The sequence below is a fragment of the Lycium barbarum genome, chromosome 12, assembly GCF_019175385.1.
Source record: "Lycium barbarum isolate Lr01 chromosome 12, ASM1917538v2, whole genome shotgun sequence".
NCBI classification, from domain to species: domain Eukaryota; kingdom Viridiplantae; phylum Streptophyta; class Magnoliopsida; order Solanales; family Solanaceae; genus Lycium; species Lycium barbarum.
Window position 1 is genome coordinate 52,610,972 of NC_083348.1, and position 20,233 is coordinate 52,631,204.

Genomic DNA, 20,233 nt, shown 5'->3' on the forward strand with positions numbered 1-20,233 from the left:
ATGTGAGGAGAGTGAAGGAACTTAATGGTTATTAAGTTGTTGTAGGAAAACATACAACTTTGTTATGGTTTTTGTAAAAAAGGAAATGAAAGTATCAAGAGGAAAATTATGATTATTGTGGATGAATTTGGAAGATGGAAATGTATAATGAACTTGTATGTTGAAGGTTAGGAAAAATTGGAAAAGTAGTGGCTTAATGGAAAGTTTGAATGTTCGCATACCTTATGAATATTGGGTGAAAATGGTATGGATGCTTCCGATGTATGTTGTAATGAATTTGATGGGTGATGAATATCAAAATAACATGTTTGGTTTGGAAATGTAAGTTTGAAACGAAAGATGTGTCGTTATGCCGAAACGATGGCTAGTGATGCCATAGTGTGTGTTTTAATGTCTGTTGTTGTTTTTGCTGTTGTTCTGGGTTGTTGTGTAGTGAATTGAGCCGAGCTAAGTCTCGGGGATGTCTTATATACAGAGGAAATGCTGCCGAAATTTCGGTAGGCAAACATGTGTTAAGTTGGATTATTGAAAAGTTTGAAACTAACAAATGGTAAACTTGACCATTTCTAGATTTTGGACGAGATTGGGATAGACGCCAAGCGACCGTAAGGCGCTATCGAGGTATGTGAAGCATTTTCCTTTGTTCCTAGGCATGTTCTGGATGTGATAGGCTCGGCCGCGAGCCTTAAGTACGACTCCGTTCCCCGGAATTTGAGACGGAAAACCGCTCCAATTCCTTCAATTCAATTGAAGCTATTTTCTTACAAATTGCCTTTAAAGTGAATTTTTGTACAAAACTCCCCTAAACGGAGTCGGAACACTTCCAAACAATTATGGTTGACCTCATAAGGTCTATTAGCGATAACTTACATATGTTGCCTCGAGTTGGTCCGAGGCGGGCCCGCAAGGCCTGATTTCTTCTGTAATACTTTAAATACTTCCGTTTTGTCCGATTTTCTCAGAAACCATCTGAACTATTATTTTCATTATGATACAACTATTTTTATGAAATTCTTATAAAATAACTTCTGAACATCTGAGAATCCGATTCTGATAATAATCTGTCGTGCCTTCCCAAGTAGGATATAGGCGCGTACTATGCATACTATCCGTATACTCTGATTTTGGATCGCCGTTTGGCACCCTTTAGTCTGATTGAGTCTGTATGTGAGTCTGTATGTATGTGGTTTCCCATGGATCTGTTCGTGGCTGTCTCAATGCATTCCTTCACTGCGTCCCGGGCCAGGTTCTGTTATCGTGCATATTTCTCTGCATTGTTCACCGCGTCCGTCGGCGTACGGGCTGGGATCTGTATGTCTGTATGATACTATGATCTGTGTATGGGGATGGCGGCCAGGATGGCATATGATCTGATCTGATTCTGTCTGTCCACCGCGTCCCGTACTAAGAGGGCCGGGTTCTGTTTACCGCGCCCCCAGACAGGGCCGGGATCTGTATGTCTGTATGCATGTGCCATCAGTATGTATATAAGCACATGCCTCTGTATGATTCTGTATGATTCAGTATGACTCTACACTACTCTGCATGCATAATTCTGTCAGGTATACTTCTGTCTGTCCGTCTGAACTACGACTATGTCTGTATGTCCGTATGGATTCTGATTCTGTATGTCCGTATGGATTCCGATTCTGTATGTCCGTATGGATTCCGATTCTGTATGTCCGTATGGATTCCGATTCTGTATGTCCGTATGGATTCTGATTCTGTCTGTCTGGACCATGATTATGTCCGTCTGTCGGGACTATGACTCTGTCTGTCCGGCTTATGAGCCAGTCTAGTATATTTATGCGCTTCCGGTCCAGATCATGATTATGTTTGATATATTTCTGCTTTACATACTCGGTACATTTTTGTACTGACCCCGGTTCTTCGGGGGCTGCGTTACATGCCCGCAGGTACAGGCGCACTCGGTGACACGCCGCCAGTCTAGGGCATAGGTTCTGCTATCTTGAAGAGCTCCTTTTGATTCGGAGCGTGTACTTTGGTATATATATCTTTTGTTTTCCGTATGTTCTGTATGTATGGAAGTTCTGGGTACGGCGGGGCCCTGTCCCGTCATATGATTCTGTATGTCTGTAGAGGCCTGTAGATAGATGTGTGGGTTACGGGTTTCGTCTGTATGTTAGCCTTATCGGCTTATCTGTAAATGTCTGCATGTTCAGGTATATATATATGTTTGCGCGCGTGCCGTATCTGTATCGGCCTACTTCTGTAATATCCGTTTGAAAAAAACAAATCTATACGATACGAAATTCGGTCAGGTAGGTATGTACGGGTACCCAGCTAGGGTGCCAGCCGCGGCCCACGGGGTTGGGTCGTGACATGTCCCCTGCTGAATTAAAGGATTTAAAGGCGCAACTGAAAGATCTGCTTGAAAAAGGCTTTATTAGGCCCGGTTCATCGCCATGAGGAGTGCCCGTGTCGTTCGTAAGGAAGAAAGATGGATTCTTACGCATATGCATTGATTACAAGCAATTGAAAAAGGTAACCATAAAAATAAATACCCACTTCCAAGGATCGATAATTTATTCAATCAATTGCAAGGTGCCAAGTGGTTTTAAAAAATAGGCCTAAGATCTGGATACCACCAAGTGAGGGTTAAAGAAGAAGACATTCCAAAGACATCTTTCAGAACTAGCTATGGCCATTATGAGTTTCGGGTAATGTCATTTGGATTGACTAACGCCCCAACGGTATTCATGAATTTGATGAATAATGTATTCAGGCCTTTCCTAGATTTGTTCGTGATTGTGTTCATCGATGATATTTTGGTATATTCTCGAACGGAGGCAGAGCATGCAGAATATCTACCTACTGTCCTTGGAATTCTTCGGGCTCGGGAGTTATATGCCAAATTTTCGAAATGCAAATTTTAGCTGAATTCTATAACTTTTCTGGGGTATATTATTTCAGCCGACGGTATTCGAGTAGATACCCATAAGATTGAAGCTGTCAAGAATTGGCCGAGGCCTACAATGCCCATGGAGGTCCGTAGTTTTCTGGGGTTGGCCGGTTACTATAGAAGATTTGTGGAAGGATTTTATTCTATTACGGCACCACTGACGAAGCTGACTCAGAAATCGGCAAAATTTCAATGGACTGACGCTTGTGAGCGCAGCTTTTAGGAGTTGAAGGATAGATTGACTTCGGCCCCAGTCCTGACTCTTCTCGAAGGATCGGAGGGCTATGTTATCTGTTGTGATGCTTTAGGTATTGGGCTAGGTTGTGTGTTGATGGAGCATGACAAAGTTATTGCTTATGCTTCAAGGCAGTTGCGGAAACACGAGAAAAACTACCCGACTCATGGCTTTGAGTTGGCTGCGATTATTTATGCACTCAAGATGTGGAGACATTATTTATATGGTATTCATGTGGATATTTATATAGATCACAAGAGTCTCCAGTATATTTTTGAGCAAAAGGAATTGAATTTGCGGCAAAGGCGGTGGTTGGAGCTATTGAAAGACTATGATGTGAGTATCTTATATCATCCTGGAAAGGTGAATGTGGTAGCCGATTCTCTTAGCCGTGAATCCATGGGCAGTTTGTGTGATGTTTTTCCGGAGAAGAAGGAGCTAGTCCACGAGCTTCGACAGCTGGCCGACCTAGGAGTTCGCTTAGTGGACTCGAGTAGTACGGAAGTTACTGCCCAGAACCCAACGGTGTCATCTTTAGTAGAGGAGGTAAAAAAGTGCCAATATGAGGACCCCGTGTTAGTCCATTATAGAGATGTGCTTCCTCAGAAGGAGAAGTCACCATTTGAAGTTCCTGCGGAAGGAGTTCTCAGGCCTCAAGACAGATTATGTGTTCCGAATGTTGCAGGATTACATCGACAGATCCTCGAGGAAGCCCATCATTCTCGTTATTCTGTCCACCCAGGAGCGGCAAAGATGTATCATGATCTTAAATATTTATATTGGTGGGATGGAATGAATAAGGATATAACGGAGTTTGTAGCAAAATGTCCTAATTGTCAACAGGTGAAAACTGAGCATCAAAAGCCTGGGGGATTACTGCAAGCTATAGAGATTCGGACTTGGAAATTGTTACACCTCGGAAAATTTTCCGTTCATGCACAGTGAATAGACTGATGAAGGGTACGACGTATGCGATGTTTTTATAAGTAAGAAATAACATTTGATGATTCTAAATGAGATTTCAAAGGCATTTGAAGTAAGAGAAGAAAGTTTGCCAAGAGAAGGCGAGACATACGAGATGTATCGGAAAGGATTTATGAGTAACGAGCTAATGATGATTTAGTGATGCTTTGGAAAGAGTTATAACGACCCTTAGATTGGTATTGAAGTGGTAAACAAGTGTTAAGAAGATTGTATAAGGATTGGAGATCAAACGAAATGACGAGAACAACTTCGGAAAAGCTGTGAGTTCCACGGCCACAACCACGAACCGTGAAACTTTCCACGGACCGTATGTTGGTCCGTGGAATACCCAGCAGAGATGATGACTGGCCAGTGGTGAACCACGACCAGTTCTACGAACCGTGAAATGTTCCACGGACCGTGAAAGTGTCCGTGGAAGTGCCGACGAGTTGAAATAGTTTCTGATTATATATGTGTGATCCCACTTCATTTATTTCATTTTCACACACACTTCTTTCAAGGTGAGATATAGCGATGATGATTGTTCCATAATATAAATCAGAGGTTACCGACCATACGTCACTCCGATAAAGTGGTAACTTTTATTTGGGCTCTCATGGATGCTACGTATATTATATATGTATACGATATATCTATATATATGTATATGGGTATAGGGAAAGGTGAGGCGTTATATACACATAACCACCTGATCAGTTTGTATACTCTAATATTGTCCCGGACGCGGGTTGCCCGGACGCAGGATAGAATAGTAGCGACCCTACTCGGGAGAAATCCCGGATGTGTCCTAGTCCGGCAACAAAGTGAGTTGAACACTTGCGGGGATTTTTCTAAACCAAAACCCCTTTTATAAGGGGAACTTTTTCCAAATTTTTCTTAAAATTATGATTTGAAATTATATGACATTTTTGTGGAAAAACTAAACACGTTTGTAAATAAATACATTAATGACACATTGAAGCTCGTAGATCAACCGTATTCTACGGATATTTAATACTAGGGTGCGTAAAACCTTCCCTAGGGAATTACTCGAACCCTTACCTCAAACTTTGGTCCAAAAGTTTTTTACTTACTTTTGCAAAAATCTTTAACCTGGATGTCCTAGTTTTCCATAATAAATTAGGTGGCGACTCTATAAAATATAAAATTCAATTAGAGCACCAACAACCTCATAGTAACTTTTATGCCTTAACCCGCGTAAAAGCGAACCGTAACAATAGATTCTCGTTAATTGAAAGAAGGACACCTCGATTAAACGAAAGGACTTGAGCCAAAGAAGTTTCGACGAGGTTAAAATGATAAAAGCTTGAAAGAATTGGCACGAAATAAGATTAAGGACTCAAGAACTAATCAACAACTAAGTAAGGTCAATTACTAGTGTTAATTAGCTTGGAAGATCAAAGAAAATAGATTAGGAAAGATTTAAACCATTTTGGACACTTAGGAAAAAAAATTGAAACTTTTTTTTTATGTTCAAGCATTGGCCACACGTCGCGGGGGTAACACGCAAAAATATGCCTCTGAAAGTGGACTTCATGCGCCTGATTTCTGCAAAATTTTGTCCCACCCACTTTAGACGCAGGGCGAGCGTGCAGCGCCTGATGTGACCACGCGCGTTAATTGTGCGACGCGCGTGCCACACACGGGTCTCTATACCCGATTTCTTAAACTTTGGGCCAAATTTTCTGAATTGTGCTGAAGTATTGGGCCCACTAAACCTAGGATCTTTCCTTTTTGGGCTGGAAAAGTAACTTTTCACAGCTCGGTGAATTTCTTTGGATCAAACTCCTTTTTTTGGCCTTCTTCTTCACTACGAAGATATTAAGATGCTCAAGAACATGAAGAACACCCCATTTTCAAATCACCTTGTTTTTCCTCCAAATTACAGATCTAGGTTTCTCTTAATATGTAGAACAAAGCCCAATAAAAATTAACCTTCAATTTAACCTCAATCACCATGTTACACCTCCCATTTTATTTCAAGGAGATTTCGGCTTATTGGTGGTGTATACCTTCGGTATGGTAGTCCGCACCAGAGTTTTGGTCCTGAGGTATTTTGCTTGGTATGTGTACAGGTGTATAAGTATGTATTCTTGACATTTTGAGGAAATTGAAAGTGAAACGAATCAAATCTGAGCAAAGCGAAGCAGTTCAGGAAACTGCTGACAGCTGTCAGCGTCGACGGCCCAAGGGACGGACCGTCGACACGTCGACGAGCTGTCTCCCGGCACCGTCGACGAGGTTCTATGATCAGACCTCTCAGGCAGAGAATCGATGGTGCACGCCGATGAGCCGTCGACCCTGCTCGTCGACCCGCGGATCTGGAAGCTTCCGGCCCTGATTATAAATATAAGCTCCCATGTTTTATTTCATTATTTTGCGCAAGAACAGACCTTATATCTCTCTAGAACCCTCTAAAACTCTCTCTTTATTTCTACAACAATCTATACCAAGAAATCAAGAGCAAAAGCCAAGATTTAAGAGATTCATATACTATGAGGCCTATTAGGGTTTGTGGAGAGTAAGAATTTCCTTGGCATGCAAGTGAAGGATTCCATTCTAATGGAGTAGAGTGACTCAAGGCTTGTTCCCAAGTGTTTAAGGTGAGTTTTATGTTTATTTCTTATCATTGAGGGTATTGAGGGGTTGAAAGACTTGGATTATGGAAGAACATAGAATATGGAGCTTAAATGTAGAATCAATGGTATTCTTGAATAATAGTTGACATGAATCATGACTCTTGATGTATTATGAATAGAATCTTGTTACAAATGACATTGAGAACATGGGATAAACATTGTATATGAGTAAATGTAGTAGTGCACTAGAGGGCCGGACATGACACCACTAGTGGATAATGTAAGCGAATGGAGATTATTTCTTAGGATATTATGAATGTTATTATAGACGTTTGGGAGTTGAAATATGATATGGAGAAAGTTGTATGGACAAAGGAAATGCTGCCCAATTTTCTCTAACCTTAGTTAAGCATGTTTATGTGATCGATTAGCTAATATTAATATGGACTCTCTTAAAGGTAGACACGTGAGCATTGGAAGAGAACGTTCAAGTGATAGAGTAGCCAGACAAAAAGGTATGTAAGGCTAGTCCCTTCCTTCTAAGGCATGATTCTCATGAAATGAATTCCCTTTTCTTTCCATGACTTTCTTACATTTCGGAAAATATGAGTCAACGTTATATAGAGCATCTTCTGAGGCAAGGAATAAGAGATGGGTGATGAATTCGATAATGGTAATGAGGATCCTAAGTCTAGGAATTCTAAAGCCCGATATGACATTGATTATTATTGCTAGACCCACCTTATGATACTAGTTCCTTCAAGGTGAGGTATGATGGTTATGATTCTTCCATAATAGAATTGGGGGTTCTCGACCTTACGTCACCCCGACATGGTTATAGATTATCTTGGGACTCTAATGTATGTTTTATGATGAGTTTATGAGATGTATCCGATGATACGATTCCACCGTGCCAAGATGGCCAGACATGTCACCGCGAAGGCGGGCTGCATATGATTCCACCGCGCCTAGATGGCCGGACATGTCACCGCTAATGCGGGCTGCTTATGATTACACCGTTGTAACACCCCGTACCTTTAACGACAGTTTTGACCACGATCCTAGACTTAGAACATCAGATAAAGAATGTGGAAATTGAAATTTTTCTGTTCAGTTGTGATATGGTGGTTTACACCCATGAACAGTGACCGTATTTCAATTTACGACCATGAACAGTGCCCGTAAACTGAAACCAAGAATTTCTGAACATTCTGGAATTTGACATTTTGAGGTCATATGGTTAAATACGGACTGTATTTCCCTTTACGGCCCGTATTTCAAAACGTATTTCGAATTTGGGAAAACTTCCTTGATGAAAGTTGAAGAGAATTGAAATACCTTTCCAACGGTATCTTACGGGGGTCAAACGGACATCTGTGCAAGGAGTTATGGCCATTTTACTGAAGCGACACAGTGCAGTCCAAAGTGCAGAATACGGTCCGTAAATCAATTTACGGCCCGTAAACTGACTTTACGACCAGCAGTGTTCAGGTCGTAAATTTCACTTTCACAGAACAATATATATTCGTCCATATCAGTTCAACTCATTATTTTTCATTCGTTCAAACCCTAGAACGACCTCCTACTCTCCTCCAACATCAAGAACACCAAGGTAAGTCCATTCTAATTATTCCAACTCAATTCTAACATATATCCTTGTAATCTAAACAATAAATCATCATTCCTAATATAGGGTTTTCAAGAAAACCCATCTCAAGATTCAAGAATCAAGATTTGGGAAATCTTCTCCAAAATTCAAGTCTTTAATTCAGGTTTTGGAGCAATTAAGGGTTTGCAACATATTTCCTTCCAAAGTGATTCAAGCTAGGTTTTGGGTGTTCTTCAATAGAAAAGTGAATTGTTAAATCTTGTTTAACAAATTAAGGTATGCCTCTTTTGAACATACTCTTTTGATCGATTTTTTTTATAAACTCTTTGATTTTGATTCGTATGTCTCTTTTGAAAAATCTTATTTTGGAATGCATGACTTCTTTTCTTGAAGGTTCTTTATTGAATAGAAAGGGTGAACTTCTCATACAAAACCCTAATGTATGTCTAAGATTTTAATAATGTTCTTACCCTTATCATTGATAGATTTGACGGGTTAGAATAGAGAAAATGACATTGAAAGCTCGGTTATGATTTTTGGATATCAAATGATTTGTGTGCTGTTTTGGTATGATTAAATGGATAGAATTAGTTGGATATTGATATAAAATAATTGTTGTGATTGTTGTTGTTCTTGAATTTGGAAGTATAAATATTATTCAAGATCCTTTATTGAATGAAAGGAAAAGAAATCTTTTCATGTTCCTTGAACTCTAATTCATGTTTAAATGGTGGTTAATGTGTGTGAGGGGACAAACCCACATTAAACCTAGATTGTAACAAACCCTATATATGTATGTGATATTATGAATGTTTTCCTCTATAAGATATGTTTAATAATGATGGTTAAGGGTTGGTAATGATATTCTCATTGATGATTTAAGACATGGAAATCTTTCGTAAAGAAGTTATACGTTTTCAAACATTGGTCGGAATAACTTATCCTTTCAATATGGCATAATGCTCCGTAATGATAATTTGACTACAAAGATGATTTCTTTTAGACAAGGTCATGCGTGTGTAGGGTCAAGCCCGCATCGAACCTTACACGAACTATACTACTTTGTGAAACTCGCTTTTCCCCATTATTGGATGATTGAACTTAAATCTTCTAAAGGTTAGACCTTCAACTTGTTTTGTTGTAAAATGGGTTTCTTAAACTTGAAATTTGAATAAGATATTTGAATAAGATTCTCAATCGGTGGTAAGTTGAAATGCCTCTATTTGGGATGATGACTTGAGAAGTGAGGTTCGGCCCTAAGCCATAATTGATAATTTAGTAATATGACATTATTTGTATTTTTGTTTGTGTTTTTGTAACTGTATGGTAAAGTTGTGTTTGTCCAGAGGACGATTAGCCTCCGTGGTTTCCTAACCAGGAGTATCGATTGATTGATTAGTTTGCCTAGGAGTGGCTTGCTTTCTATCTTGTTTCCTGTGAGTGGCTTGTAGTGATATTGAATTCGTAAGTGAAATTCTTGGCATGGTAAATGGTAAAGAGTTAAATTGATATGTCCTTCGTTGATCGATATGTGTAATGAACTTAAATGTTATTGATGGTATGACTGCTTTGAGACAATTGGTGAATCGGCTTCTATGCCATGGACTTTGTTGTTCTGTTTTCCTTGCTATTCGGGAGGAGGAGTAGCCACTATGGATCCTAGTGTATTAATTGCCTTGCCATTCGGGAGGAGGAGTGGCCACTCCCGGGTTCGCTACCTGGGGTGCATTAATGGCCTTGCTATTCGGGAGGAAGAGTAGCCACCGTGAATCTATATTTCGGTGTATTGCGCAGTGTGCCTAGCCATTCGGGAGGATGAGTGGTTACCGGGGATTTCATATCCCGGTGTGTTTATGCCTAGCCATTCGGGAGGATGAGTGGTCACCGAGACTTTATAATTCGGTGTGGTGAGTTGTGACAAGGGAACCCTACGGTCATTCCCTCGATGTGATTGATTCTTGGGCTTGTGTCAGTATGTAAAATATTCGTATATGTGTAATATTCGTAATCTCTCATGGAACCGTTGTTGACAATCATGATCAATTTGAAAGGCATAATTAAAAGTTGTAACTTTACAAAAGACTTCATAATCGATTTTTGATAATTCTTATGGAGATACACATGTTGAATACTTGTTTCTATATTGATTAATGGATTTGTAAACTGTTTAACAAATGATATTGAGAATCACAAAGTGGAATGGCTGTTTTTATGCTATCTTTTTTCAGAACTGATTTCTTTATATATTATTATATTTTATTTTCATAATACTTGTTGTCCCCGAGGCACTCACTGAGTACAAAAGTACTCAGGCATACCATTGTTGTTTTTGGTGGTATGTTAGGTAACGAAGAAGAGCAGGTTCGTGATACTTTCGACGCTTAATAGGACTTGCTACTGCTGTGGATTTGGTGAGCCCACATCCTTGTTCGTGGGACACTTTCCGTTTCATTTATTATTCTAGATTTCCGGGCTGCGTCCCGAAGTTTGACGATTGTTATGTCTCTTAGAAGCTCCATAGATAGTTGTCAGAATTGTTGGTAGATTGTCAAAAGTCTCGTACGACTTAATGGGTGTTTTCCACGTTGATGGCCATTGCTTATAAAGACTTCCGCTGATTTAATTCATGTGTTACATTTAATTTATAAATTGTTGGAGGCGAATATTGAACCTGGCGGGTTCAAGTATTATTATTATGTCGTTTAGGTTCTTCCGATGTTGTTCATGACGTCGGATGCCGGTCACGTCTAGGGTGGGTTTTGGGGCGTGACAACCGTGCCTAGAGGGCCGGACATGACACCACTAGTGGTCGAATGATGGTACCCGTACGCGGGTAAACGAGGATTATATATATGATAGATCGATGTATGTGATATGTTTAAAATGTATTTACTCTTAAAGGCTAAGCAGGTTATGTTTTCACCTTATGTCTTATGATTTCTCTATTATGTTCATTTCATTCATGCCTTACATACTCAGTACAATGCTCGTACTGATGTGATTTTCCTTGGACGCTATGTTCATGCTCACAGGTAGACAGGGAGGTGATCCAGACTCATAGGAGCTATCAGCAGATTTTGAGAGCACTCTATTATTCCAAAGGTGCTACTGATTTACTATTTTGCCTGTATATATATATGTTTTGGGCACGATGGGTCCTGTCCTGTCCATATGTCTAGTACTCTATAGAGGCTCGTAGATATGTATGTGTAGGTAGTATGGTCTCACAATTCCCCATTTGTATATGTATATTCTTTTGATAGCTAAAGGGCTTATGTATATAAAGGTAATTATGTTTCAAAGTGAAAATGGTTTCTCTATGATTAGAAGCATGAGATTGATGAATGAGCGCAGGATAAGTATTATGAATAGTGGTATGAGCGGTGCTCGGTGGTTAGCCCCGTGTACCGGTCATGGCCCCTAGTCGGGTCGTGACACACCAAGACCCATTTGGAGTTCTTTAAAAAGCATGAAGATCTTCAATGGTGATTTTCCAAAACACTCCCAAATTCGAGATCTAGATGGATTTGACCGCAAGGAACTTGATTCTATCTTCAAATCAACCAAACAACAACAATTTTCTATTTTTTTTTAATTTCTACTTTTTTTTGTTCAACCAATGATTGAAAAATTGATAGAGCAACTCCTCAAATTTTCTCTGATACCAAATGATACGAATCAATTTGGGGGAATGCCAAATCAATACCTAAAATGCAGAATTAATGGATAACAAGAAATTGGGATGAGAATTGAAGAAAAGGGGATGAGAAAAGAGGGATAGAAGCTAGACCCTAATGATAATGAATCTATGTACAAACATAGATATATCAAACCTTGACCCTTCCAATTGGATTTAATAAACAGAACCTAAACTATTTGAATTCAAGGCAAGAAAAATTCTATTGAATCCACAAATGAACAACTCTTCATGAAATCAATGGAAATGAGGTTCAAAACCAACAATGGAATCTACCATTATCTATCACTAACTAAATTTAATCCTATCTAAAAAATCTATCACTCAAAAAGAGTATTCATCTCATCATAATACATAAGCTTGCTAATGAAATAAACTAAGTAGAGTATGTATACTCCTCGGCTAAAGAAGACTAAACTAGAATATTACAATAATACCCTTAATGAAGTAAGGGCCTTGTTTGGTCTTCTTGGATGATGGCTTGTTTTTTGAAAATAGCCTCTTTTGCATAAGTAGCCATCTTCCGGCCTTCAACCACCCAAGCTTACAGTTGTAGCCACTCTAAGAGATAAGCTTTTGGATTTGGGATCTTGGACTCTTGTAGTCTCCACCCATACTATCATCCATAGCTTGAAGATCCTCCCTATATTGCCTCCATTAGCACTTGAGCCATTCCGGATCGTGTGTGTGTATGTGTGTGTGTTGCTGGTCGGTCCTACTTCTACAAAGAAAATGAGACCTAAAGATATATAAATTGTCGATCACTTTTACTTCTACAAATAACAAAATAAGGCCTAATGATATATTTGTTGGCAACATTTAAATCCAAATTGCTGTACACCAGACACGTAAGTGACTTGACCACATAATTGGTCTTATCCAAAATACCATTAACGATAGTTAGTCTTTTGGTGGGACCCACGTAGTAGGGCTATAAAAATATTCAGAAATTTATCTTCTTAATCTCTTTTGCTTCCATGCTAATTGTAGATAATTAGCAAGTCCATGAAGTCCTTGTCTACTACTTTATCTTAACCAAAAAAACAATAACCTCACTCCCCGAACTTACGTCGACGCACTCTTAACACATGAAAACACGGGATGTAACATCCTTCCGCCTTCAGAAACTTTTGTCCTCAAATGTTAAACTCTCAGAAGTCTAAAGAAATTTTGACAGAGTCTCCTCGGTAATCGTACTACTAACAACCTGCCACACAACCCAACAACATAATACAATGCCACACAGGGCTACAACACTCAATAGTAACAATGGCCCCACTCAACCAATGAAAGTAACTGACAATATAATGCATACATGAAGATGATGGTATCGTATCCTGAACCTGTTCCGAGGCCGGAAACAAATCAGGATATCTAGATTTCATACCTTTCTCAACTTCCCAAGTCATATCTTCTACATTCTTATTCCTCCAAAGTACTTTTACAGAAGCTATATCTTTGGTTTGCAACGTACGAACCTAGCGCTCTAAAATAGCAATAGGAACTTCGTTGTATGATAGCTACTCTTAACCTGAACATCATCTGCTGGTACAACTCTAGATGGATTTTCGATGCACTTACGGAGCATGGATACATGCAAGGTCAGATGTACAGACTCTAAGTCCATAGGTAAGTCTAACTCATAGGCTACTTGTCCTACTCTATACACAATCTTGTAAGGCCCGATGTACCTAGGGCTAAGCTTGATCTTCTTGATGAATCTCATGGTTCCTTTTATAGGCGATACCTTTAGGAACACCCAGTTATCTACTTGGAACTCCAACTCTCGTTGTCGATTATTTGCATAGGACTTCTGACGACTCTGAGCAGCCAAAAACATTTCCTGAATAAGCTTAACTATTTCTCTAACGTCTGCTGGACTAAGTCAGGCTCTAATAATCTGGATTCTCAAACCACAAACCATCTAATAGGAGATCTACACTTACGCCCATAAAGGGCCTCATACAGGGCCATCTGGATACTAGAGTGGTAGTTGTTATTCTATGCAAACTCAATAAGCGGCAGATGTTCATCCCAGATACCCCTGAAATCCAATATGCATGCTCTCAACATATCCTCGAGCGTCTGAATAGTGGACTCGGACTGTCCTTTTGTCTGCGGATGAAAAGTTGTGCTAAGATTCACCTGCGTCCCCAATCCCTTCTGGAATAACTTCCAAAAGTTAGCTATGAGTTGTGCACCCCTGTCTGAAATGATAGATACCGGGATACCATAGAGGCGCACTATCTCTCTAACGTACAACCTCGCATAATCATCAGCAGTGTAAGTAGTCCTGCCTGGCAGAAAATGTGTTGATTTTGTCAACCTGTCAACAATCACCCAAATCGAGTCAAACTTACGCTGAGATCAAGGTAAACCCGTAATGAAATCTATGATGATCACCTTCCATTTCTAAGTCAAAATATCTATGTCCTTCAACAACCCACCAGGCTTCTGCTGCTCAACCTTCACCTGCTAACAATTGGGACACTGGGTTACAAACTCGGCTACATCCTTCTTCAAACCATTCCACTAGTAAATCTCTCTGATGTCATGGTATATCTTGGTTGACTGCTATGGTGGCACCAAGACTGCGATAGCAGTACCGCAGAAGCGGTGACCCTGCCACTTTAGCGGCCATATGTAATTTGGGTAGGACCGCAGAAGAGGTCATGGGACTAAGGAAGCGGGACCACTGAAGCGCTAGAGTGGGCGCCAAAGCGGTTGGCGGGCAGTTAGATTCATTAAATGAGTGTTAAAAGCCCTAAGTATTTCATTCAATACCATTCTGATTTTAGAGATTTTTGGGAGCATTCAAGGCTATTCTTCATAGAAGATCATTGTGGTAAGTTCCTTCACTTTCCTTCCCATTCCATGTTGCATTATTATAACATTATGCACCTTAGGAATCCTTTAAGCATGCTAGTTTCCTCACGAAATGGTGGATTGAGCAAGGGTTTTGTGGGTCGTTCATTCTAGGCTATTAAATCTTGATTTATTGATTAGGTTAGATTCATGAAGCATGAAATGATGATTAGAACACATTGTTGCATGATTCCTTCCAAAATTAATGGCTAATTTATAGAATTGGAAGTTTGGGTTCATATCCAAATTTGGGGGGTTTTGTCTAGAATCCGAATTTAAGTGATTTGGCAGTTCTTCTAGCTTATAATTGATGAAAATAGATTACCTAGAACATTAATTTCATTTTAAGACCTATAGATTCCTTATTCCATCTTTTTAGTTCATAAACCCAATTCTATAGGTTGGGATTTGGGTCTTGAATAGAAGTAAGGTTTGAATGATGTTTCTTCTTGATTCTAATTTCATAATCTGGATATGACTAGTGTTGAAACCTAATTTTTGACCTCCCATAATTTGTTTTAGTTGCCCAAAACACGAATACTAAAGGGGGTAATATATGCTTTCTTTTAGAAAACCAAGATGATTTTATAAACTATGCAGATAATATTTTAACCTTATTTGTTTGGTAAAGTAATTTCTATAATAAATCATTTGATAATTATTTGACAGTAATTAATGATGCATTTTACTAATTTTAACCAGAAAATAGTGTAAAATAACTATCTATTTAATTGTGCAATTATCAGAAATTAATCAGCAAATATTTACCCCTTTTAACTCAAGGAAATTGATTGATTGAAATAAATAATCATCTTTTACCCCCAAAATTTATTTTTCTGCATACTCGATTTATATGGGCAATTCTCAAATTAATTATAATTAATTTAGTTGATTAATTATGGTTGTATTTGTAAATTGTTTATTATATGTTTAGTCATGGCTACAATTGAAATAATCAATTAGTTAGTCAAATGGGGCCACAATTGAAAATGACAAAATTCATGTTTTAATTTAATTAAGGCCATCCCTGTAAATTCAATATTTTGTGAAAATCAGTCGTGTTTTTAAGTTAATTGGTTGTTTAGTTTCAATTTAATAGCAAATCAATCCCTTTAATTGTCTTTTTTACTTACCCATTAATGTTTTTTTTTTGTATTAGTATATATGTGTGTGTGTGTGTGTCTATATATATATATATATATATATATATATATATATATATATATATATATATATATATATATATATATATATATATAAATAAATTTTGGCTGCCTATTTCAAAGGAACCGAGTCCAGTCCAACAAGGACCAGAGCCAACCCATTTCGTAAGATAAGGAAAGGGGACCAAAGCCCCTTTGCCACTTCAGTCAAACCAAACGCAGCCTTCCCCTTCCTCTTTCCCCTTTTCTCTCCAAAAACCCTAGATGCCCATATGCGATTTTCTGTCTCCTCGTCACCATGGCTGTTTATACCAAAATGGCAGGAAAAGAAAAGCTTGCCCAGGTCTGGCATGGCCAAAACAAGCAAAACATTGAATGCTCTCACTCGTTTTCACCTAAAGCTGCCCAAACACATTATTATTTCTCTATTTTTTTTTTTTGCATTTTTATAGATTCAGCGGTAAGAACTTTGAAATCTCTTAATGATTTTTGTTTGCATCCTATTTGAACTTTGGTTTTTCATTGGCTCATGATTGGTCACATGGATCGACCTTTTTAAGGTCAAATCCGACCTCCCATTTACTCGATTCGGTGATTGTTAACTGTCTGATGGGGTGTCACGACCCAGCCCCGTAGGCCGTGACTGGTGCCCGATCTGGGCACCCAAACCCATCTATCAAATGCATTCAAGTATATAACAGAAGCCGACAAGGCTATATTCTAAATTTAGATAATTTCCAGAAAAATTTCGGCAGAGTTTCCTTTGTTTTACAGGCTATCCCGGCCAACAAGGCAACATGTAAACATATGCGGACCGGCCGCCGCGGCGAATGGGATCGCCCAAACACATCATATACACACATCCGAACAGAAAGACCCAAACCCACAAACATGTCCATAGACCTCTAAACAGACCGACAGAATCATATGACGGGACAGGGCCCCGCCGTACCCAAATAGTCAGATATACAGAAATATATACATAACAAAAGATGTATGTACCAAAAGTAGACTCCGGATCAAAAGGGAGTACTCCGAAAATAGCAGGAAGTGGAGCCTACAGTGATGGATCACCTGTGCCTGTACCTGCGGGCATGAAACGCAGCCCCCGAAGAAAGGGGGTCAGTACGGAAAATGTACCGAGTATGTAAGGCATGAAGTATAGAACGAAGAAACATAGTCAGAAATGGAAACTTTACAGAACCGGTAAAACTGTATAAAAGCATCATTACGTTTTCTCTTAGGTAACGGAGTAATATCTCTCAAGTCATGAATCATATACATATACATATACATACCTGTATATATATGACGTGTTCCGGCCCTTTAGTAAGGGACTCGGTGAATAAGGTCAGACATATCAACATCACATACCATACATTCGTATAACGTGTCCCGGCCCTTTTGTGAGGGACTCGGTGCATAGGATCATGTATGGCAGAGCCATATATCATATGTATACATAACGTGTCCCGACCCTTTTCTAAGGGACTCGGTAGATAGAATCATGCATGGTAGAGTCATATGTCATATATATGTACATAACGTGTCCCGGCCCTCTATTGCGGGTCTCGGTAGATAAAGTCATCACGTGCCATCCTGGCCACCACCCTTGTATCATCATATCATCACATGCATATACATATAACGTGTCCCGGCCCGCAAGTGAGAGGGACTCGGTGAATAATGCAAAGAAGTACGCACGATAACATGTCCTGGCTCGGGCTCAGTGAATAGACATATCAAGCTTGCACGAACAGAATAGTACGAAACCAAATACTCGTAAATCATGACCCGAGATACAACATACTTATATACAACATGCTTATCGACATATGAGGGTTCAGAACAAGTTTTGGGTTAATCGGAATTAGTATACAAAAGTTACGAGCGTTTGAAGTACAGAACGCTCTACAATCGTTTCAAAAGCTCTTTCTGGAAAGTCAAAGCTGTAATCAGGTTAACTACCTTTTAGACATGGTTATGGATCAAACCAAATAGAACTCTTTGAATCATTCACACGTATCAAGGACTGTCAAGGACTCGGTAAAATAATCGACGTGCTGGCATTTAATAATCAAACTTTAGTCATATCAAGGTACCGACATCATATATCATATACATATGTAACAGATTCATACACGCATACTCATAGAATATCATACAGTGTGTTGCTGCGGAACGTACTGCCCGATCCACGGATATAACGTATTAGTGCCGAAGAACGTTCGGCCCGATCCGAGATTGTATACAAAAGTTAAGAACATTAATACTTATAGAATTATTTTAAGGTTATGAATTCTTATACTTAGCTCAATACCCAGTTATGCAATAATCTCAACCATTCTACGTTTACTCGTATCGATAGACCAATAGGGATCGTAGACAAACTCGGAACTTATTAATTAGAGCCTTTGAAGTACGGGGCCTCCTAACGACATTTCGTAAGCCGTATTTGGAGATTCAAGTAACAAACATATTAAGTAACTTTCCAATATCATTATGGACCAAACCGAATAGAGACTCTAGAACCATGTATACATATCGAATTATTTACCAAGGACTCAAGTCATATCGATTTGCTTTCGACCCACGTTCGGAAATATACCAACTGAATTCTTCGAACGTCATCATATATACATATGCATATCAAACCATATGGAATACTTATGGAAGTCAAGGACGATGGCCATCCTAGTGGCTCTAAGAATAGAGTTTCTCTTTAGTGACATACATATACGTTATTTGTTCATTTCGAAGATCATGCCAAAGGGAAGAAAGGTAAGCCTTACATACCTTGCCCGCTCTCTACGCAAATCCGAATTCAAGCCCTTGGCTCCACAAAATCTACAACCACATTAAGGCGCACCAAACATTAGTTACAAACACTTAAGAACTCAATTCCAATCCAACACCTTATTTCTACGGAAATTTCGGCAGCATTTCCCCTGTAAATGCGCCATCCCCGAGAATTCAACTCGGCCAGAAATACAACAACAAATCCGAGAATTTAACTCGGCCACAATATCAACAACAATACCAACGATTATACTAATAATACCAACAATCAATTTAAGACATATTCTAACATTAGTAGTCTTCATTGCTACATAATCCATTAACATTCAATTCACTACACATTTTCAAGCCAATTCCAACGTTCACATATTTATTACTAATCCAAGATCAACCAAACACAATTCATAAGCATTTCATTCAATCCACAAAATATTCAAACTATTCCACCAACACATACTTCACCCAAATTTCCCACCAGTGCGATAAAACGACGATACATTTCCTTCTTTCAATTTCACAACTAAAACAATACTTTACACGTAACAACTTCACTCCCGCAATTAGATAAAATCATATTAAAATCACATTACTTTCCTACAACAACCTTACTACAAATTTCCGCACCAACTAAAATCATAAGCCTTCCATTTACATCACAAGGTCACAACAACACAATTAGGATACTAAATAATTTAATTCTTGCTCCTTCACTAATGTGACCCACACGGCCACCACACACAACACCCACAACACACAAATTTTCATACTTTTCATTCATTTACACATACTACAACATATATATAGAATTCTCCCAAGATAAAAGAAGTAGAATTCCTACCTTTTTCCAAACTCTTCACTTGATAAAAAAAGATACTCTCTTGCTCCCAAATTTGTATCACAATGAAGAGACCCTTGAGCTTAGTAGTAATTCCACAAAAGATGAATTTTTTTTTTGAACTAAGAATTTGAGCTCCAAATTTTTTTTTTCCTTTTTCTCTTCTTTGGCCGTAGGCCTCTCCTTCTTGCTCTCTCTTTCCTTATTTTTCTTGTTTGTTCTTGAAAACTCTAGAAATGAACAACTAATCCCTTTATTTATTTGCTAGGCTTTAATTATAAAATCATGGGCTTGGGTTATTATTTTCCTTTGGGCCATAACCGGCCACCCCTAAACTCTTGGGCCTTTGTTTTCATTCATTTGTTTTTAGCCCAATTCATTATAAATCTTATTTTGTAATTCACGAAACTAATTTCCGAAATCCCAATTTTTCCCTTAGCCTTCCTCCATATTTTCGCATCAATATTTTTCACGAAGAACACACACACACACACACATATATATATATATATATATAATAATAATAAAATCAAAATATGGCCTT

At 38.7% G+C, this 20,233-nt stretch overlaps 1 long non-coding RNA gene across 1 annotated transcript; it reads left to right on the forward strand.

Annotated features, from left to right (window-relative positions):
* The first annotated feature begins 8,287 nt into the window (after positions 1-8,287).
* Positions 8,288-10,895, forward strand: LOC132625199 (uncharacterized). The gene is made up of 3 exons (XR_009576695.1): positions 8,288-8,333; positions 8,415-8,606; positions 10,675-10,895. It is a non-coding gene; the product is annotated as an uncharacterized LOC132625199 (long non-coding RNA).
* Positions 10,896-20,233: the final 9,338 nt, after the last annotated feature.